This window comes from Schistocerca piceifrons, chromosome 1 (assembly GCF_021461385.2).
Source record: "Schistocerca piceifrons isolate TAMUIC-IGC-003096 chromosome 1, iqSchPice1.1, whole genome shotgun sequence".
Classification (NCBI taxonomy): domain Eukaryota; kingdom Metazoa; phylum Arthropoda; class Insecta; order Orthoptera; family Acrididae; genus Schistocerca; species Schistocerca piceifrons.
Window position 1 is genome coordinate 271,090,085 of NC_060138.1, and position 23,647 is coordinate 271,113,731.

Here is a 23,647-nt window from a genome sequence, read left to right on the forward strand (position 1 = left end):
CATATTCTGCTAATAGTCATTGGATCTCGACCAACGAGAGCAGCAATGTCGCGATACGATAAACCGCAATCGCGTTAGGCTACAATGCGACCTTTATCAAATTCGGAAACGTGATGGTACGCATTTCTCCTCCTTACACGAGGCATGACAACAACGTTTCACTAGGCAACGCCGGTCAACTGCTGTTTGTGTATGAGAAATCGGTAGGAAAAGTTCCTCATGTCAGCACTTTAAGGAGCTAACCGTGCAGCCCAGTCCCTCTTTTGCCCTCCGCCCTTGACACGCGAGCCACCACTGTCCACCACTCATTCTCGAGAGAAGATGGACCGATTACTTGTTGAGTATCGGAAGACGTAGCGACAAACAGGTCACCAGGGGAGTAGAACTGAGCCAAATGTGTCGAAGGTCTCCTCATTGGCGCCCCAGTGTCGCCGCAATTTTGAGCAATAGCTAGAATCCTCTTGACTACGGACAACGCAGTTTCCAGCTCTTTCTGGACAGCAGTCAATCGTCTTTGTGTCCGCTCACGACAGGTACTGTTCCTTGAGATATCCTACTGTGTAAGAAACTGAATAAGCTCTCCAAAGGTACAAAGCAGTCAGGAGTTACTGAGAAAGTACAAAGACCTCTACAAACGAGAAAATTACCCGCATACGGCGCTACAAAGGTTGGAATGTACGAAAAATATAGATGAAGAGAAAAAACTAACGCTAAAATCTGCAATGCAGAGGTCTCATTGTAGTCTGTAGTCTAAGATCGCAAGGTCTTACTCCAAACAGACGTATCAACAATTACTGATTACTAGAAATTCTGCTTGCATGGAAGATACTGCAAGCATACGCAAAGCATTTTTCCAGAGAGACTGAAATATGCCGTAATTAAACCCATATTTAAGAAACGTGACAAGAGAGACGTCAATAACTATCGACCTGATCCACTGCTGACGTCATTCTAAAATTTTTTTGAGAAGATGATGTGTTCTAGAACAGTATCTCACCTTGGAACAATAGTATATTGAGAGAATCGCAATTTGGATTTCAGAAGGGTTGCTCTACGGAGAATGCCATTTACACGTTCACTGGAAGATTTCACAAGCATTACACAATAAACTAGCGCCGGTTAATATTTTCTGCCTCTTTAAGGAATTCGATTGTGTAAATCACAATATTCTCCTCGATAAATTGATGTTTTATGGAATTGATATATATATATATCCATAAGTGGATAATATCATATCGAAACAAAATAATGCAGAAAGTACTTAGTAATTCAAGCCTTATAGTCCAGGGGTATAATTCTGAATGGAGAGTGTCTTAGGTCCACTACTGTTCCTCATATTTGTAAACGATCTAACGATCTTCCGTCTAGTTTACAACAAGCAGAATTAGTTTCTTTTACAGATATCACCAGTATTGTAATCAATCCAAGGATACGTATAAAAACAGAAGAAATGGTAAACAAAGTTCTTAAAAGTATCACTGATTCGTTTCCTCTGACTGGTCTCACCCTCAATTTTAATGACATATAATATTCAGTTCTGCACATCTTTGGGTGCTACAACAATAACGGTGAAGAAATCATAAATAGAGAGTAGGAAAATTCAAAATTCTTAGGGCTCCATACTGATGAGAATTTACATCGGAAAGAAACACATTTTGTAACACCTAAAACTACTTAGTTCAGCCAAATGGTTCAAATGGCTCTGAGCACTATGGGACTTAACTTCTGAGGTCATCAGTCCACTAGAACTTAGAACTGCTTAAACCTAACTAAACTAAGGACATCACACACATCCATGCCCGAGGCAGGATTCGAACCTGCACCGTAGCGGTCGCACGGTACCAACTGTAGCGCCTAGAACCGCTCGGTCACACCGTCCGGCTTTATTCAGCCAAATATGCGCTTATAATCACTGTAAACGTTGGAGAGAGACCAACCAATAAGTAGACATATTTTTCATATTTTCATTTAATAATGCCACACGGAATAATATAGTAGCGTAACTCATCTTTAAGAAAGGAAGCCTTCATTGCGCAGAAATCTGCTGTAAGAATAACATGTGGTGCTCATCCATGATCACCTTGTAGACATGTGTTTAAGGAGTTGTGCATTCTGACTATTGCCTCACAGTGTATTTATTCTCTCATGAAAGCCGTTGTAAATAATCCACTACAGTTCAAAAGGAACGATGAGGTATATAATTACAATACTAGAAGGACAAATGACATTCATTACTACACATTAAGGTTGTCTTAAGCAGAAAAAGGGGTGCACAATGCTGCAACAAAAAATTTGACTACCCAGCAATATAAAATGTCTGACAGACAGCAAAGGAAAGTTTGATAAAAAAGTGAGAAATTTGCTCCTTGACAACTTTTATTCCGTAGAAGAATTTATATTAATGTAAAGTGCAAAAGTTGTTGGGTAGGAATTACTGACTCACATTCCTGTACCTTTTTTGTCTTTTTTTTATAAAAAAAGACTTAGAAATGTTCAGAATATAACCTTATGTGCAAAGTAATTTGCAATGTGAATGTAAAATGACTTGTTTCACATCATTACGATCTATCGTACAAAATGATCCATGGAACATATAACTAATTAACTAAAAAGTAATCTAAAACAAGAACATACACGCTAACTCACGCTGGTCTAAACTGTACGCAGTGAACTAATATTTAAACTAAGTCACTTGACGTGGCGCTTTTGGCGACCAGAAGCTACCCCAGAAAGTTACCTCGCAAAAAATATGCACTAAAATTTACGCAAAAAAACTTAGAGTAAGTTATTGTACACTAGTCTACTGACTGGTACATAGTTATTAAAACAAAGCTGTGCTTACTAGATACACAGTTGCAAGAACCATATTACTGATCTACTCAAACTGTTCACGTATAGTATAGCATAGTACAATTTCTAGTCTTGGAAGGGACCGAATCAGTCTTCTTGTGTATTTTGCATATTTCCCCTCAATAATGTCTTACGCAGTAATTTTCTGGCGTAACTCCTCAGTTTGAAAGAAACTACTGATAGAATAAAATAGCGCAGTAAGAGTTTTATGAAGTATTCAACCGCGGTTGTCTTGTCGATACCTCTTCAATGCGTCGTGCACTTGAACTTCCCGCCACAATGCGTATATTCGCTAGTAAAATTCATCATGAGTAATGAATCGCGATTTGAGAAGAATGGTCATGTCCGTATCTACAACACTATACGAAAAATGGTTCAAATGGCTCTGAGCATTATGGGTCTTAACTTCTGAGGTCATCAGTCCCCTTGAACTTAGAACTACTTAAACCAAACTATCCTAAGGACATCACAGACATCCATGCTCGAGGCAGGATTCGAACCTGCGCCGTAGCGGTCGCATGGTTCCAGACTGTAGCGCCTAGAACCGCTCGGCAACCCCGGCCGGCCACTATACGAAAGAATGATCCTTATTACTCATTACTTAACCTCTAAACTTGTCAATGGCTCAGAAATATTTGTTGATTTGCACAATGTTTGACAGATAGCAAAGTATGCTTTAAATCTAATCTAAAACCGTTTCTCATGGACAACACTTTCTATTCTATGAATTAATTTTTGTTTAAAAACTAGTACCGTGTAAATAAAGAAGCCTGCTTGTTAATTGTAGCGGAATAATTAGGACTGAATAATAATATGTTCTGAAACTTCCTGGCAGATTAAAACTGTGTGCCCGACCAAGACTCGAACTCGGGACATTTTGCCTTTCGCGGGCAAGTGTTCTACCAACTGAGCTACCGAAGCGCGACTGAGTTCGAGTCTCGGTCGGGCACACAGTTTTAATCTGCCAGTAAGTTTCATATCAGCGCACACTCCGCTGCAGAGTGAAAATCTCATTCTGGAAATAATATGTTCATTCATATTAATATTAATGTCGAATATATACCCCATTAACCGACCGTTCCACATCATAACGATAAAAGATACCGTTCAAATGATCTACGGAACACGAAACAAACGAAGTACAGATAATGTAAAATGTAATTATTCTGCGTTTCACACTTATATAACCTTCCGGCTGCTAATTATTATTTTCTGATATAGTCTCCAATCGATCTTTTGTCATAGCGCTTCGTTTTGAAGCCACTATATTCCAGTGTAATTATTTTTCTTAAATCAAGCTGTTAGTATAATCATGTATTTTTGATACGATTTTGAAACACACTTTTTCACCTGAATTTTGGGTTTTCATGACATTCGTACTACATGTATAGGAAAACGGAGTCTGACCGAAGTCGGTATCTGTTAAAAAATACTTTTAGTAGAAGCTTACGGTGTTATGTAACATCGTTTCTAAAACAAGTTCAGCCACATTTAATTTTGAAGGGATATCTGCACAGTGTTGCGGAATCAATACCAAATATAATCCATATGCCATGCTTCTGTATTCCCGAAAGATCATCGCTGTAAGTTGTAATTGCAAAAGAAGGAAAAAAAACGAAACGTTAGTCCGGCTACTACAAATTTCGCTGTAACGTTGCTAGGTGGGATTTAAATAGGATTTAAAATTAGTAATGGAGATCCCAAAGTCTGTAGACATCCAACAGTCTTTTTGTTCTTTCTAGTAATAACATCAGTGCAGTCTAAGAATGAAGTTATGACTATGGCAACTGATTATACGCCTTTGAAAAATTTAAGGAACTTTCAGAGACAAAATAAATGTGGTCCAACGTTAAGAAAGATAAAAATATTCCTCTCGAATATGCATTAAGTTTTAAAAGTCGTATTTATTTACTCACACGAGTAAGTGAGACTCACACATTTAACCGAGGAAATACTGAGAAGCTAAAACGAAGTACGTTTCATTAGCTTTGTGAAATCGGAGAGAGGGATCATTAAAAGTTGTACAGTAGAAAAAAATGCAAAGTGCTATTCCATGGACTCTTACAGTTCCTCCACTGCAACGACATGCTGAGTTGCCAGGACCGAAACTTTCAACAAACACACCGTATGCATTTCATATCTCGCAGCCTTTCCGTTTGTGACAAGCAATCACTCCTTCCCTTAGATATGAAACCAGTCACATATTCACACATACGCTGTCATGCACACTGTAGTTCTGTACTCATTTCGGATGATCCTGAAAGATTTGAGTGGCACTGCCTCTCATCAGTTGCGCGGCAATTTTGGTCGATGAGGCTATTTTAAGTTAATAAACTTCGTCAATTATTAAATCTGTCTATCTACTATCAAATTTCTGTCAGTGCTAGATAAATCAGAAGCAGAAATTTCGCCTCCGTTTACAGTATTGCAAATACTAATAAAACGGAAACAATTTTGTCCCCTTTTCTGGGAACTGGTACTTACCAGTTTGTATCCAAAAGTTTCCGAACTTTGAATTTTGCGCGGAAGTGCTTACGTCTGTTCTGAAATACCACTACATGTTTCCCTATACGTGTTTCCTGAATAGGTGTGGCAAGTGGTTGCTACGTGAGTGGCTTTGTTACTTCTTGGTGACTGTATTTTACACTGAAGCGCGTCCGCGAGTTTGCAATATGCAGTCACGGAACTGAAGGAGCCGCGCATTTGTATGATTTCGTTTAACCTTGTGAAACCCTGTCCAGAAGCGGATCAAATGTTGAAACAAGCGTTTGGAGGCAATGCCTTAGGTCAGACACAGAGATTCGACTGCTATAAGCGTTCGGAAACGGGAAAACATCGGTTCAAAAAATGGCTCTGAGCACTATGCGACTTAACTTCTGAGGTCATCAGTCGCCTAGAACTTAGAACTAATTAAATCTAACTAACCTAAGGACATCACACACATCCATGCCCGAGACAGGATTCGAACCTGCGACCGTAGGGGTCGCTCGACTCCAGACTGTAGCGCCCAGAACCACACGGCCACTCCGGCCGGCACATCGGTTCATGACGACGACTGTTCAGGTAGGCCGCTAACTGGCACCAAACCAGAAAATATTCAGGAATGGAGGTATCTGTTTATGTAGTATCGCAGACGATCGAACACCTCAGAAAAAGCTTGACGATAAGTTATGGTGCATGTGAACGTATTCGGTGAGGAACTCTTAACACGAGAAGAATGGTGTGAAATTTGTAACATGACAGCTACAAGTCTATCAGAAACAACACGGCGGGTAAATCTGCAGGGCTCTTAAACAACTGCTTCATAACGATCCGGACTTAATTTCCAAGGTTGTCGTTGGTGATGAAAGTTGGCATTTTGGCTATAACGCTGAAGCTAAGCAGCAGTCGTCACCACGGAGTCCTTACTCACTTAGGTCTTAGAAAGCTCTACATGTCAAGAGTAACATTAAGGTCTTGTCGATCCGTTTTCATTCTGGATGTCGACCCTCTTACTCAGATGGTCAATAAGAAGTTCAGTTGCCACGTTATGTGACGCTTGAGGGACGTCTCGAGGAGAGACGTCCACAGAAGCGGCGTACGAATGGCTTCCTAAATGACGGTGTATGACTGCACACCTAGTTTGTTGAGGAATTTCTCCGAGATGAAAGTCAAGATTTCACATGAAATCGCAGAAACATCCAAGCGAAGAAAGATTTACAGGACGCATTTTAAAATGACAGAAATGTTGGGATCGGGTCCCAAGGTGATTACTTTGAAGGTGATGGTGCAGAATAAGTTCTAAGACATAATAATTGTAATTAACATATACTTTGGAAACTTATAGATACCACCTCGCGTTTGCGATATCGGAAATATTTGCAGCATTGAATGGAGAGAAATTAAGTATTCTAAATTGGCACCACTTCGTACTTGAATAACGTCGCTATGAACATATACACATAGTTTCGAGTATATGACGTAACGCTTATGCTGTCAATAGAATTGCCCCATTCCCGTTCCTGGACCCTGCCTTTGATTACACGTCCGCTCCCGCACGACGTAATATTATTCGTGTCGTATTAATGTGTCACCGCCATCCACGTACGTTCAGGGAGAAGTGCTAACCAGTGCCATCTAGCACGGACCTCTCGTAAATCCTCATGAATATAGTACGGGTTATCATGAGTGGACACCTCTATATTAACGACAGTATCATTCATGACCAATCGCATAGATCTGGTGACATTTTCGACTAAGCCGTTTATGCACATCGGGAATAGCACTGACCGCGACGCGCTTCCCTGGGGATATGCGTGATGTCCACTTCCTATAATGAGTTCCAGTCCAGAGTTCAAACCGATAACGAGACCGCAATATAATCGCGTTTGTAATAGGGTATTTCGGAAGTACGTACCTTATTGATTAACACTTTAGGGCTGGAGCGTGCTATGTATATCCACACGATAAAAACCCCTCATGTTATTTTAAATTTTCATAATTTTCTGAAACTACTGTTAGCATTCTAGATAACAGTAATGTAGGTAATTAAAGTAGAACACACCAATGTTCAGTTTCCATTTTTTTTTAATTGCCAAAAACGTACACTGGACTGTTCAGGGCTCCTCGTGCCAGTCTTAAAGTAACAAAAATAAAGTTATACCAAGTGTCTGTTTCTTAAAATTTTGCAGTCGTTACATTGTTGTTGCATTTCATGTTATATGACGTGAACCCATTATTGTCTAGTGCCACTATTTTAATTACAAGATGTATGTATAGCCACCTCGGTTTCACAAACACATACATCTTGTAATTAAGTTTATGCCCGGTTGCTGGAACTCAGCCAATAAAAATGTTTAAAAAATGCCACTATTTTAACTGATTTCTAAGTGAAATAAAGGTTTCGGAGTTAATTTCTTTCTTTCCCCGTATAGCAACAGCTCACTCTGCAGTAGATGTACGTATGAAGCAAATGCAAGCCGAATACAGAAATTACTTGAAGTTGATACTGAAGAAGTGTATGATAGGTTCGGAACCATCTGATGAGTGCGAAGAACTGAAACATGAAACTTATACGGAAAAATTTTGCGTTGGTAATGAAATAATATTTGAAGATAACAAGTTCTGCTTTGAAAAAGACAAATCAAAGAAATGGATAAAAAGCCCTCCTCCAAGAAATGTAAAGACACGATTTCAAAATACTATTCATCTGCTAGGTATGAGAAGTGCACCCAGTATTGCGAAGCCGATCTTAATATGCTTCCTTTTGTTTTTATGATGAAGGTGTGTTCGAAACAATAGCTACATAAAACACATTTTGGGGTCTGTGTCTGAAATTAAGGCTTTTTTGGATAATTTATTTTGGCTGGTTTATACCACTCTGGACATATCAACATGAAAGATCTATGGGATACATCTGGTTTTGGAATTGAGATATTTGTCACAACGATGGGTTTGTACCGGCTCCGTTTACCGTATAGATGTATAAAGTTTGGTGACACTGAAAGCAGGCAAGACAGAAAGAAAAAAAACAACAACAGAGAAACTTGCACCTATTAGGGAAATACTTGAGTTGTTTCAGGCGAAGTGTAATAAGAACTATGAATATGCTGCATATGCTGAATATGCAGCATATGCTGAATATGCTGCAGTGGATGAACAGTAAGTCACTTTAAGAGGAAAGTGTAGTTTTCGGCAATATATACCTAGCAAACCATCGAAAATTCTAGCGTTTCTGTGATGAGGTGTGGTACTCCCTTGCTATGGAGACATACGTCAGAAAACAGCGAGTTGGGTCATAGAAAGTTTCAAGCTACCAGCCAAATTTTGTAGCTCGCCTGAGCGAGACAATTGAGATAACTGGCCGCAATCTCAAGGCAGAAAACTGGTTTACTTGTAGCAGCTTGTCTAAAGCACTGCTGAAGAAGAAACTGACTTTGGTTGTAACTGTTCGAAAACAATAAAACTTAATATAAGAACATAGGCTTCCGCGGCCGGTGTCATAGTGATTAAAATTCTTCTGGGTATTATGCCACATCATTGCTAAAAACTAACAACAATAAACGAAATTCGGCCGAAACGTCGGATTTAGTTTATTATTGTTGCTAGTTTTTAGTAATGACGCGGCATAATACCCAGAAGAAGTTTAATCAGTAAAACTTAACTTCATTCTGAATTTGTGAATGCCAAGCAAAGTGAAGTAAACAGTAGCTTATTTGAAAATCAAAAAGGTTCGACAATCGTCTCGTATATGCCAAGAAGGTACAAGAACGTGTTACTTCTTTCATCAATGGCCTATGATAACAAAAGAGATGATGGCACACGAGAGAAAAAGAAGACTGAAATCGTCACAATATATAAATTCACAAAAACAGGTATGAAGTCAAACAATAATTTTCCGTATCCTGGATAGTTGTGGAATAAATCCCAACATATCATTACCAGAGATAACAACACCAATGACATGACCAAAAGATTATTGATACGAAAACTAGAAATCCAGCTAGCACAACCAGGTATAAACATGAGAGTAGCGACGACATCTCTACAGAAATCGATTAAACAGAAAGTGGACAAGATTACAACCCAAGAAGATGAAAACCAAAGCCCATCAACAGGAAGACCACGGCTGGCAAATTGAAATGTGGACGACGAAAGAAACAAGAAGGGAAGATGTACAAACAAGTAATGAAGTTAAAACAGAACGTTTTTGTATAAAACGCATAAAAAGTATGTCTACGTTATATGAGTTCAGAAATGAAATGATTTTTTCCATAAGGAACATGTTTCTCATAAGGAATTAAACATAAAATAGTGTAGAAAACATTGAAATTCGACAGAAATAATTGAAATGGAAAGAAGTTTGGATCTGGGAGAGGTAGTGCACAGAGCATAGAATACTAAAAGATTTGATATTTTATTATTATTATTAATATTGCGATTGTTGTTGTTATTATTATTATTTTCGTTTTCAGTTTTCAACACATGAAATTTTTCAAATCTAATGAACATTTAAGAACGTGTCCCAGAGGCATTCAAGACTATCAAGACTAATTTAGAAAAAAAATTCTGTTGAGTAACACCTTAACACCAGAAACATTTAACAAAATATACATTTAAAAGACAGTCCACCAAAGAGCCAAAATCAGAGGCATGTCGTTACATTTTCGAAAGATCACAACAACGAATGTTTAATATAGGCTTTACACTAACCAAAGTTAAATTTACAAAAAATCTTTTAAATTCTGAAAATATCTGACTTCGAAAATTTTCTAAATTCAGTAAGAGAACTAAAGTTTTCAAGGTACGAAGAATTTTAAAATAATTAAATTTACCACAAAGCAAGGAACAAACGCTTTGATTAACAGATTCACAGCATACTTAAAAGTGAGCTGAAACTGAATGCATTAAGGTAAGATTACCGACTTGAGGTCAAGCAATGTATGAAAAAATTACTTGGTACTGCTGAGACTCCGAAACGTAGAAAGGATATTTGCACAGCTCAATAATCCTCCTCCCCCCCCCCTCCCTCTCCTCCGCTAAAACTGGAACAGGGTGACTGAGTTGGGACCATCTAAATTAAAGAACATGTATCTTGGACAATAACAGTGACCGGGTATGTAACATTGATGATATCATGTGGACAGTAAAATGTGGTTGTACTTTGGCTGAAATCTTCTGGCTAATGTTACATGCCCAAAAGTTTATTTAAAAAACCTTCTTGACCAACCATTAGCAAGGTAGGGCGCCTGACCTTGTTATAACTTGCAGGAAAAGTTAGTCCAGTGGATAGGAAGGTCCCACTTTGCCTGTACTGGGCATGTAAAAAAACAAGGGCTAATTTCGATGTATGACTGACTCGTGTTCATTTATCAGCGTGCGGCGTTGTGTAGTAGTGTTATTTAGATCGCCTCGAAAGACGAAGGCTCTTTCGTACCAAAAGGTGAAGATCAAGTTATATTCAATGCACAGCACACCTGGCCCAAAGCGCACGAAATCGAACATTTCTTTTGCTTTTTTGCGTGGTGCGGAGCATTTAGAACTGCAAGGTATGCTACAAATTCATCTATCCATTATCCACAGCAAGGTTTATCTCAAGCTCATAGACGAAGTGGCTTCTGATAGGGTGCTACGCAGATCTGCCAACGGCTTCCGCTTTTGCCATTCTGATGGGAACATAAGTGTATTCGTGATTGATCACGCTAACCTGGGAGTTAGAATGGTCTGAACTGCCCTTTGAAGTCCCCATCACTCTGGTCACAGACTTTTACAACCATATGGCACAGTTATTAGGCATGTGAAGGAAAAAAGGAGAACTTTTGAGTCATACTCCTTGGTCAAAGGAGTGTGTGATGTGCATCGTATGATCGTATGTGTCCATAGATGTCGCTCGATCGTTATGAGAGACAACCAAGGACCTGCTTAGATCACTCGGACTGCCTTCAGAAACGTCTTGTGCAGGTCCCTCCTGCAGGACAGACGTCACAAATGACGTCCATCCCTCTCGCATAGGTGGAAGCATTGAGGAATGATGTCGACCGTGAGATATGCCTCCAATTCTGTAGTGCAGCAGTGACATTTGATCCAGTAGCACCTCCAGCCTCTGTCGTTTAAATAGACTGTACGTTTCGTGAGGGATCCAACTAGTGATAGTTTGCGCTGATATATGGCCGACGGCTTTTGTTGATCGTCAAGCTTATATCTGCGCCGTTGCCTTGTCTCGATAGCAAATAAGACGTTGTGGAGGACGATGGAAACTACGAGGTCTGTCGCTGTGGGATTGATGATATTTGGCGCCTTCGAACTTTCAGTTCCACATTGCTGTGGTGGATTGATTGTGTCAAACCCGCTATAAGCAGGGCATTTATCGGCTATGGCTGGCTACAAACGACTTCAGAAATATATTATACGGCATTAAGAGAAATGCCAATGCAACTGCCATTACCAGACCGTCAATGGGCCATCCAGTACATCAAATCCCGCTTGCTCCATCTCACTGCTGTACAAATGGAAATCACCAGAGTCCACACGAGAATACATGACGATCCTCATGACGAATGAGCATCACTGCTTCACACAGTACGAGAATGACGTCAGTGCAGACGTACACTCATCACAGCACTCAAAACAATGGAGAGTAGGCAAGCCTCGACACAAACAAATATTCCCAGAGCCTTCACCCAGTACTACCGCAACTTCTACGCTGAGGGCCCAAGGAGCGACATGGGGCTGGCGGACGTGCTGCAACTACATGCAAGCAACCGAGGCTGTGCGGGACGACGGCACGGTTCTGGCATACATTACTCGACACGAACTGCATGCGGTCTTTAAGAAATCGCCTAGGCATGAGGGGCTCCTTATTGAATTTTACCTCACCTTGTCCGGTCTCACGGCCACAACATGGATCCGAATGTTTAAATAACTTATGATACACATCTTCCACGTACCCATAGAATTTTCGGAAGGAATCATGTTCCGTGTGCCTAAATCTGATTGGTGGCGGGCTGCACCTGCAGGAGTGCCGACCCTGACTTTGTTAGCCGTGCGTGGCTCGTGTTCGTGCAATCTCGTATTTAATATCCTGTTTTTACCGTACTGCCACCGCGTTTTGTTAATTCAATTACTGGTGTCATTGAGTTGCCGCCTTGCCTGCCCGTGAGCGGCAGCAGCAGCGCTTAAGGGTATAAGCCCTTCCGTATTATCTTTGCTGCACTGCTATTACCTCTCGGTCGTCGTGTCTCGTGCAGTGAGTTGGAACGCGCCAGGAGTGGAGTTCGGACCCGGCAGTCGAACAGTTGGGACGCGGCAGAAGTTCGGTCGGGTTGGAGCGCCAGGGAGGCGCGGACAGCCATCACTCGCCGATGATTCCCGGCACACATGATTTGAGTGGGGACTACTTTGGTTGATCGTCGGTCGCTTGTCTTGTTGGACGACGTATATTAGGCTTGAGATCGCTTATGGGTTGGCTGTGTGTGCCAACTCGTGATTCGTCCTTGTTTTGCTCAGTCACTGCCGTCAGCATTGTCTAGTTATTCGTGCAAGTGTTCGTGAAACTGTGTATAGTTTATGTCGTTTGACTGACAAGTTGGTCGGTTGGCGTGGAGTAGCGAGGAAGGACAGCATAGCCATTACTTGCCGGACGATTGCCGACACACACGTTTGAGTGGCAACGACCTTGCTTGGCCGTTTGGTCGGTCGTCTGATTAGACGACGTGTATTTGGATCGTCCACCGCTTATGGGTTGTCTGTGATCCGTTCTGGTTGTTGTTCCAGTCTCCGCTGTTAGCTTCGTTTGTGTTTTGGTGCAAGTGTGGAGCGAAACTGATCTTGATCATAGGTCTGTTGACTGTCTGTCGGTTCCTAGCGGTTTTAAAAAATGGTTGTGCTGACTGCCTGTCTCACATAAGAGAGAGTTAGTGTTGAATTCCAGGCCGACCCTCGCATATCTGAGCGTCCTTGGGTGTACTGCCCTATTTTTTATTGTTTACCTCAGCCGGTAATTAAGTCCCAAACATTAAAGCTGCGTGTTGTAAGAATTTATTTTTGTAATGTTTTGTAATGTTAGATGATATAATAAAGTTGTATGTTCGAGTGTAACTGACAGCCCCTTATTTTGGCCCCTTTCTACAATTTAAACTACCTGTCCTGTCCTGCGGGTCAAGCAGGGCGTTTCACACTGACTATAAGCTTTTTAACGCAGCCACCGTGCCCGCCTGCACTCCACAGTCAAGGATGCAATACCGATCAGACGTGACTTGGTGGATACAGCAGTGTTCACATGGCGTTTAGATTTTACAGGGACGTGATCGCACAGTGTCTACCTAAAACCTCTGGGGCTCCCTTGTTGTTTGTAGATGTAATCCTGTGCTTGATTCACGGAGACCATTCAAGGGTAATAGTGTACGTTTATCGATCAGCGTTCTTTGTGGCAAGGGTGCCATTGTATTTGCAGTAGCTTTCGAGCCAGCCGTGCAAGGTCTTCACAGACACTTGGATGGGGTTTGTTAACAGACTGCACGGTTCCGATGTCGCGGATATGCCGACGATGTCGTATGCCTGGTCAGGTCAGGGGATGACCTGGAGATGGCATTGGGATGGATTCATCACTACGGTATATGGCGGGCAACGTTATATGGATGTATGAGGTTGTGGATAGGGTCTGGCCCTGAGTACGACAGTGCCCATTACTAAAATTCCCGCGCTATAATGTATGGGGGTGCTGTTTCATGACCATATTCATCTCACTGCGCAGGTCACATATCGTTGGCTGTTACAATAAATCTCTGCACAGGTGCGATTCTACACGCTACGCACTATGGACATGTTCAGGCGGGCACAGTACGTTAATGTCTACTTAGCTATATTTAACGCATGTGATAACAATGAGCATTACGATTTCTACGAGGCTACAAGCTACATTTTGACGGTTCATGAGTGCTGGCCTTGTTTTCAAAATTCGTTACGACATCTTGACATTCCCCTCACATGAAGCTGGTTTCTGTTTGACCAGGGTCACGAACAGAGACCAGGCATTGTTTCTTGTAACGGCGCGCCGACTGTGGTATTCTGAGCAAATAAACCTGAGAGGCACAATGACAGACCAAGTGGCGCCACAATCACTGATTCCTCCAATTCCTGTCTCTCATATTTCGCTGCCATTCAATCACACTAGGATGTTCCTCGGTGACATTAATTAACAGCTGGATGAGGTACCTTCTACACGATCACCCACGGCGAATGCTTATTACCCCCAGTTACTGAGACACCAACACACCAAAGTGATTGAACGACGCCACGCTGCTGTACGATAGAAGACAGTGTAGCGTGCGAGTCAACTACTCTTTCTCCCTACGGAAGTGCGGGCGTCGTGTTACGTGATAGGGAACGGTAAATTCAATAGTCGCCAACGTTTGCACTCCATTCATCTGGTCGACGCCCCGATGTGTCCACGCAGCTCATTAACTGATTCTAACGAACATCGGCTGACATCTGGCATCGCGGGCGCATGAAACCTACTCTGACAACGAATGTTCGCTTTGCAATTACGACGGCTGCCTGCACCAATTGTTTCTGACGACCTATTCCATTCGGATGCCATCTACTTCACAGCCACCAGGACAAATGCAGTCAACTGGATTAAAGGAATGGTGCTGTACTATTCCTTCCTTGAGCTGTCCAATATTATTGATCCTTCCTGCTGGACACACACACGGACTTACAAAGCTGGAGGAGATACCTGTCTTGTTTGCCAGCTATCTGGGTTCGGTGTTCATGGACTCTGGCTAGCTGCAGTGTTCCAGGTGTGGGATGAGATGACGATGGTCCACGATTCAAGATTGATTCCAACCTGTATGCACAGTGGACAGTACTCCTCCTCTAAGAAGGCAACCTGGACAGTCTGCAGGCTCATCTGTTGCAGCGTTTTCTTTTCCTAGTAAGTGTGGTCTTTACTTTGTAATTAAAAAGAAATTGTATCTCACCCTTCGACCCCTGTTATAGACCTGTGAGCAAAGCGACGCAATGGCCAAGCCTCAGGTGGTGATCTTCGATCATGCTCCATACCCAAAAGAATTTATTAAGAAGAAAGGGATGATAGCGCCTTTGATTACAAAGCAAAGCGTTCCTGGGCCCGGTTTCGAACCACACCACTGTTACATTGTCAATAAAAATCGAAAAATTGTCAGCGAATTCGGCCGAAGACTTCCGCACAAGAAGGCAAATGAGCTGGCAAAGGTTCCGGGCAGTCTCTTGCCCTTGGTCTGGGAAACCACCCCTGGAAGGTGACAGAACCAGCAATGATCAACGGCAATAGGGTGCAGAAGGCAATGGAAACTACTGCGTTAAAGACACGTTATGTTTATCCAGAGGATATGAGGCCTGTAATTGAAAAGTACCATGATGATCTGTCCATTGGCAAAAGGTTACCGATGTTTCGAATCAATCATCCACTTGGGACTCGGGGAGGGCACTGCAACGGGGAGATCACCATGAGAAAAAGATGGAATAACCAGTGAGGGGATAAAATTCTTCGAAGTGCATGAAATGTATTCGCAGTAGCGAATGTGATCAATCTTCAACTGTATATTTGAATGACGGCATGAATATTTATGCCTGACCAGGAATCGAACCCAATTTCCCAATTAGTCATTAAGGGTCCTGAGAAAGCTCCACAGTGAGACCCAAACTTCCATATTTCGTCAACCATGTATCTACAACCTGCACTGGTGCATTCATGATGTTTATTCCCGTACAGGGGAGACATTTTAACTGGAAGGTGTTGTCCGGTGTCGGCGAATAATTACGATAGCGTAGCGCCTGTGTTGTTCAGGAGTACGATGAATATGCTTTCGGACTTGCATGCTTCGCCATGCAAGAGGCCCGGCTTCGATTCCCGGCTGAGTGGTAGATTCTTATCCTCTCTAGAACTGGGTGTTTTGTTGTCCTCCTCTTCATTTCGCCATCGTAGAATCGTAAGTCATCGAAGTACCCCCAATAAAAATACTTGCACTAGGCGAGCGACGGCCGAATAACATCAGATGACGTAAAAAAAAGAAGAAAAGAAATGTAAGTGGTAAACATTGCACGATGTAGATACGAAGACGCTAGTTCGAAAACTCTCGATGCGTTATTTTTATAAATCGTATTTCGGGTATCTTCTGAAGTTCTGCCTAGTGAAACATCAAAGATAGAAAGTCAGCAACGCACGCTTGTGCAGTGGCGTTCCACTCTGAAGCAAGTCGGTTCGAATCTTGGTCGATGAAATTTTCGCTGCCAGTATTTGGCCGGCGAGAAGAGGACATGTGGTGACGTAAAGTTCCTGATGACCAGTCTTCGCGAGAGTGTTCTGAATTAAATTTCAAGCTCTCTACAGTGTCTCGTGAAGTGAGAACACCTGACACTTTCTTTCTAAATTATTGCCTTTCTGAAAGGTATGTGATACTATCGATGGTGACCCGCTCGTCGGATGAAGATGTTAAGCTCGGCAACCCCCTAGGTGCTCTTCAAGTGGAGCAATCTGTGTGCTGGCACCGGGCTTTACCCTCGCCCTTCTCTCATCATCTCCAACACAAACACTACACACACACCCATTACAGCCACTTAATAGTTACACTTGCAGGGATAGCTCATACTTCGCGACGGAAAGGTGATTATGGGCGCGAAGGACAGGGAGAAATTTACAGTTAGGCTGATGAACCTGCCCTTAGGGGTCTCTTAGCCATTTATGTCTCACGACTTCACTTTACTGTGCTTATTAGTTATCGTACCATTGAACAGATCCTGTACTACTTCTTCATCCTCACAACGGATCATCAGCGAATCGTGTCATTGATATCCTCTAACTCCGAATTTTGTACCCACTCTTTAACCTTCCATTTCTTTCTGTCATTTCTTCTTCGATGTACAGACTGAACAGAGGGGGAAAGAATGGATCCGTGTCTCGCAACCTTTTTCCAGACTTGTTGTTCCCTCTTTGTTCTTGCCGATACTACAGGCATATATTACCGGCATTTCCCTATAGATAATCCATATTTTCCGCAGAATGTCGAACATATTGAACGAACTTCCGTTTTCATGAGTTTTTTCAAGGTGGACAAACTTTATGACCTCGAGTAGAAGATTAATCTCAACGTCCCGTCGAAAGCGAGGTTATAAAAAGCGGATCTCAACCTCAGATTAGAGAAGCAGGGAGAGGGGAATCGACCGTATCCTTTCGAAGGAACCATCCCGGCATTTACATTAAGCGATATCGGAAAATCATGCAAAACCTAAATCAGGATGGCCCGAACGCGAGTCCAGTGTACATGTCTCGATTATTCTTCATTCTTGCTACCACTATCAAGCGCAACGTGAGGGCTGCCTCTTTGGTCTTTTCTCTTTAGTGCACCAAAGTGATCATCATCTGACAGTTTCACATTTTTCTGATAACTTCTTCTGTATATTGTTCTTGTCATCCACTTGGATCCATGAGCTGTTAAGGTGACTGAGTGAAGTTCTCGTACCCACCTATTTTATTATCTTTGAATTGTGTGGACGATATTTGTTCGAGAATCTAATAACATGTAGCTAGTCTAATAGATTTTATACACTAACATGACTAATCGTTTGGTTGCGACATCTCGTAATGATATTAGAATTTCTGATGATATCGTACCTATTCCTAGTGCCTTATTTGCTCTCAAGTGTTCCAAAGCCTTTTCAAATGCTGTCTTTAGTACTGGGTCCCCTATCTCTCCCGTGTCGAATCCAGCTTCTTCTATTATATTATCTGACAAGTTCTCCCCCCTTCTCCACCCACTGAGACATTCAGTATACTCTTTCCACTTACCCTCGGTCTTCTCTGCTTTCAACAGTGAAATTCCGATTGCAGTCTTAATGTTGCCAGCCTTACTTTTAATTCCTCTGACGGTTGTTTTGACTTTTCTAAATGCTGAGTCAGTCGTTACGACGTTAATTTATTTTTTAGTTTTTCACATTTTTTGCAGCGATTTCGCTTTAGCTTTCCTGCATTTCTTATTTATTTAATTCCTTAGTGACTCATACTGCTACATTCCCGACTTTTCCTGATCATTTCTGTACTTCATTCGTTCGTTGATCAGTTGCACTACTTCTTCTGTTACCCTACGTTTCTTAGCAGTTACCTCCCCAGTGCCTACGTCTGCCTTTACAACATCCGTGGTACACGTTTTGTTCTTGTGGTATTCCTTAACGTTATATCTACATCTTAAGCGGTCTTCAAACACGTCTTATTATTTCTGTGTACTTCAGTACCTCACCTCCTTTCACACTGATTCTTCTGTACGATACATTTAAACTTGAGTCTACTCTTCATCATTGCTAAATTGTTATCTGAATCTATATGTGCACCAGTGTTTGACCGAGCCTTAATCCAGCTGGTTCTCCGGTATCTCCAGGCCTTTTTTTTAGGTACACCTCCTACTCTTGTGATTCTTGAGCAGAGTATTCGCTATTACCATCTGGAATTATATGTAGAATTCAGTTATTCCTACATCCAAGCAAGTATTCTCCCGTAACCGTTTTCTGCCTGAGAGAACAGCATCAACCAGACGCTAAGGTAATACAAAAACACGCAAAACTTGAGAGGGTTAAAAATAAGTTAATCGCACTACAAAGAGAAGAGCTAGAAAGACATGAAGCAATAGCGAAAACGCAGAATGTGATTCGAGGACAAGAAACATCAGTGTATCAAATCATTCAATATAATAAAAGAAAGACGAGAAAAAATTATAACATGGCTGAAAACCGGCAATGAGATGAAAATAACGAAGCAAAATGTAATTATAGAAGCAACATACTATAATGACATCGGTATAATGGCCAACTAACCTACTAATGAAACTGTGCAGCAGGAAGTGACATGAAATTGCAACGACTCAGAGTAGTGCAAAAAGAGAAATTAACAATAGAAATCGACGGAGTCTTAGCGGAAGGCGCCATCGAACAGGGCATCAAAAGTAAACCGTCGGAACTGAAGGAATCCCAGCAGAATTCTATCAGATTTTCTTACCATATAGCCGGCCGCTGTGGACGAGCGGTTTTAGGCGCTCCAGTCCGGAACCTCGCGGCTGCTACGGTCGCAGGTTAGAATCCTGCCTTGGGCATGGATGTGTGTGATGTCCTTAGGTTAATTAGGTTTAAGTAGTTCTATGTTCTAGAGGACTGATGACCTCAGATGTTAAGTCCCATAGTGCTTAGGGCCATTTGAACTATCTTACCACAAATGAGCAAACTTTTTTGTATAGACGTTGAACTGTTGGTCGTGACTAATGGTATACTGAAGGAATTTTTCGAAAGGTTAATGATCTTAGTTCCCAAAACGACTCCTAAATAAAACAATTGCTAACCTATGACAATTTACCCTACTGAACACCAATTATAAAATAGCGCCACGAATCCTCGTACCAAAATGAAACCATTAATGGACACAGTATCAGGACCGTACTAAACAATTGTTATCAGGGGTAGGAAACTTCTGCAAAAGAGAAACTGATGTAGAACTGCAATAACAACTGCCGAAGCCTGTCAGATTCAATGTGCAGTTACTTCTTTAAACTTTCAAAAAGTATTTGATAAAGTAAATCGTCCGTACCTATCCAATATTATGAAAAATATGGGCTTCACATTTCAGTTATCAACTTAATAAAAATGGTGTAAAGTGATGGTGTAACAGCTAACTGAAGAAATCAAGATACAACGCTCTGAGAAAAAATGTTTCCCAATGTCGTTGGCAGTCTTCGCTTTTGCGACTAAGTTGTCGCTCGGCACATTGACAGAAAAACTACACAGTTTATACATAAAGGGGAGAAAGATACTAAACAATGTAAGTAGGCTGTTTAGGTTTTTTTATTGGTAACGCCACCTCTGTATGAAAATCACTGGCTGTGCTGTGTGCAGTCTGTGGCTGCTTTGCATTGTTGTAATACTCGCCATTGTAGTGTTAGGCAGCTGGCTGTGAACAGCGCGTAGCGTTGCGCAGTTGGAGGTGAGCCGCCAGCAGTGGTGGATGTGGAGAGAGAAATGGCGGAGTTTTGATATTTGTAAGAATGGATGTTACGAACTCCTATATATATATTATGACTTTTGATGATATTAAGGTAAATACATTGTTTGTTCTCTATTAATATCTTTCATTTGCTAACTATCCCTATCAGTAGTTAGTGCCTTCCGTAGTTTGAATCTTGTATTTAGCTGGCAGTAGTGGTGCTCGCTGTATTGCAGTAGTTCGAGTAACCAAGATTTTTGTGAGGTAAGTGATTTGTGAAACGTATAGATTAATGTTAGTCAGGGCCATTCTTTTGTGGAGATTTTTGAAAGTCAGATTGTGTTGCGCTAAAAATATTGTATGTCAGTTTAAGCACAGTCGTGTATAATTCTTCAAAAAGGGGACGTTTCATATGTCGACCCTTAACCGAGGATACCTCACTGGAATCTTCTGATTTTTTCTTTGTAGTTTGTGTAATTAGCGTAGATTTTGTTTATTGCTAGTGCGTAATTGTAGAGAGAATCTCCTTTGTAGTTGCAGTCTTTCATTGTTGTAAAATAAAACAGTTGTGACATGCATGTAGATTTGCACCAAGTATTTAAGTAGACATTATTTCCATTTCTATGTTAATGTGTTATCTTATTTTGCTCTTCAAATTGTGCTTTTCTGTGTTATCGTGTGAAATATTGTGACAATAATGGCGTGTGAAAAACGTAACACTAGGTTCCAAAGTAAACTGAGAAATAATAGTGACGACGAGCGTAGCTTATCAGCGCCGCCGAGTAATGAATTTACTAATGTTCAAAGTAGTAATTTGGTAACTGTGCATAGGGAAATGGAGCGGGTGTCAAATAATGGTGTAGATAGTGAAACAGGTAGTGAACAGGGAAGCAGTATCGATCGATCGGTCGGCAACAGTTCGCCTCAGGAATCGGGAATGACAGAACACAATATTGCAAATACTGTAGACTCAGGTTTTGGGTTCTCACCGTTTTCTCAAATGAGTCAAGACACATTTTCCGCTTGTCAAAATGTGAATGTTGCCGGTGCAAATTCACTGCCGAAAAGCACTGAGAAACATGTTTCAGACACCAATGCATTGTTATTACAATTAATACAACAAATGGGACAAACACAGCAAAATCTTCAAAAGTTAGACACGATGGAACAAAATCACAGACAAACACAGCAACAGCTTCAAAAGTTAGACTCATTGGAACAAACTCTTGAACAAACACGTGAAGATTTAACTACTGAGCTACATAACATTGAATCGAAATGTCAAAAAGTCTGTAATGACGTAAAAACACATATTTGTGAGCATTTTCAACCTATTTTTTCGCGGCATGAAAATGCATTACAGAATCACGAAGCAGCCATAAAAGAACTGCAAACTATTGTTCATGAAAATCATGAGACCTTGCAAGCTAAATTTGACTCAGTTGCATCTACCGATTCGGTTACGCAACTTGCAAAATCTCAGGAAAACTTAAAGGAGACAGTAGATACTCTGAAACTTGGTTCAGAAAAACACACTGAGGAAATAAGTACACTATCGGAGAAAGTAGCCGAACTTTCGGATCAGTTCACTAATTTATCTACGAAGGTAGATGATAATCTGAATGACACAAAACCGGTAGTCTCTAATGACACAGAAGAGTGTGAACAAATTAGGAAATTCAATCAAAATCAAATCAATATACAGTACAAAAGAGAAATCCGGGAATTACAAGATCAGTTGGCACAAGTAATACAAAAATTACAAATTTCAGAGGACACTCGCGCTCCAACACGGGAAGAGGGACTTAGAAATACGGAAAAGCGGCAAAATAATAACACAGGGCATTTCGGAAGTTATGAAAGAAATTGGCAATGTGCACCGAATTTTGAGATGGAACGGCCGACACGACCTAACAATGACCGATATGCGACTCGCCAACATGATGATTTTGACTATTAGCTGTTCATTACCACACGTAAATTCAAAACATTTAAGAATTCTGACAACAACATTCATGCACAAGCATGGCTCCATCAATTCTCTCATTGTTTTCCTCGCAACTGGTCGTTAGAACACAGATTAGAATTTATGTGTGGCTACTTAGAGAATGAACCAGCTGTAAGAATGCGATCGGTCATTCACGATTGTCACAGTGAAGGAGAATTTTATCATGCCTTCCTCTCAGCGTATTGGTCTCAAGCTACACAAGACCGAGTAAAGCATAGCATCATGATGATGAAACACTTTGAACAATCGGAATTTTCCAGTCTTGTCAAATATTTTGAAAACATGTTGCATAAGAATCAGTATCTTTCAAACCCATACAGCCCCTCAGAACTCATCCGCATTTGCTTAATCAAATTACCTGAACATTTACGACACATTATTTTGGCAGGACGTTGCAAAGACGACATTGAAGCTTTTCAGGGACTCTTACAAGAATTAGAAATCGACACTGACAATCGCGGAACGCCAAAAACACGAACAGAACAATTCAGGTCACATCCGTCGCAATTCCGCGATGAAAGAAATAATAACTGGACACGACAAGGCTATTCTCACACAACACAAATCGTGACCAAAACAGACACCACCCATATGACAACCACTGGCAGAGTAATAGTTACAGAGAAAGATCGCATTTCCGTAGTAATGAATATGACAGAGACAATCACAGAAACAGACAATTTGGCAACCAGAACTATTATTATCACGGGAGACAGAATAACTTCAGACGCAACAGTCCACCGTGCAGTGATAATTCAGGGAGAAATTCTCCACCACTTAACCGACAAGAAAGAAACTACAGGAACTACCGATATGACGACAGACGATATAATCATAACGACAGACGTGAATTTCATCAGAACTGTGGGGATTCTAACAGGGCTGGGCTCTCTCGGCAAGGCGAATTTGTAGAAGTTAGGTCTCCTAATCCCAGTATCGACGCGCACCAACAAAGAAACAGACAATGACTCGCACCGCAGGCAACCACGTGCGGCCACTGGCTCAGGGAAAAATAACATAGACGCTAATCTTGAGAAAAATTCCAGTTTTCTTTACCGACGTATACCACATGATAATTGCATTGAAGTTGAAACTCTGCGTACTAGGAAGAGTAAAGGTTTACACCACATTTTACATGTAAAACCATTTATTGAGAGATAATCTGCTTTTTAACTTAGTCTTTGCCATAAAATTTTTCACGTCACATTTCTAGTATCCTTTGTCAGACTTAAGAAACTGTTAACATGCAACACTGTTTGAAGTTAAATATCCAGTCAAGAACCAAGAGAATTTATTTAAACAGAAATTAC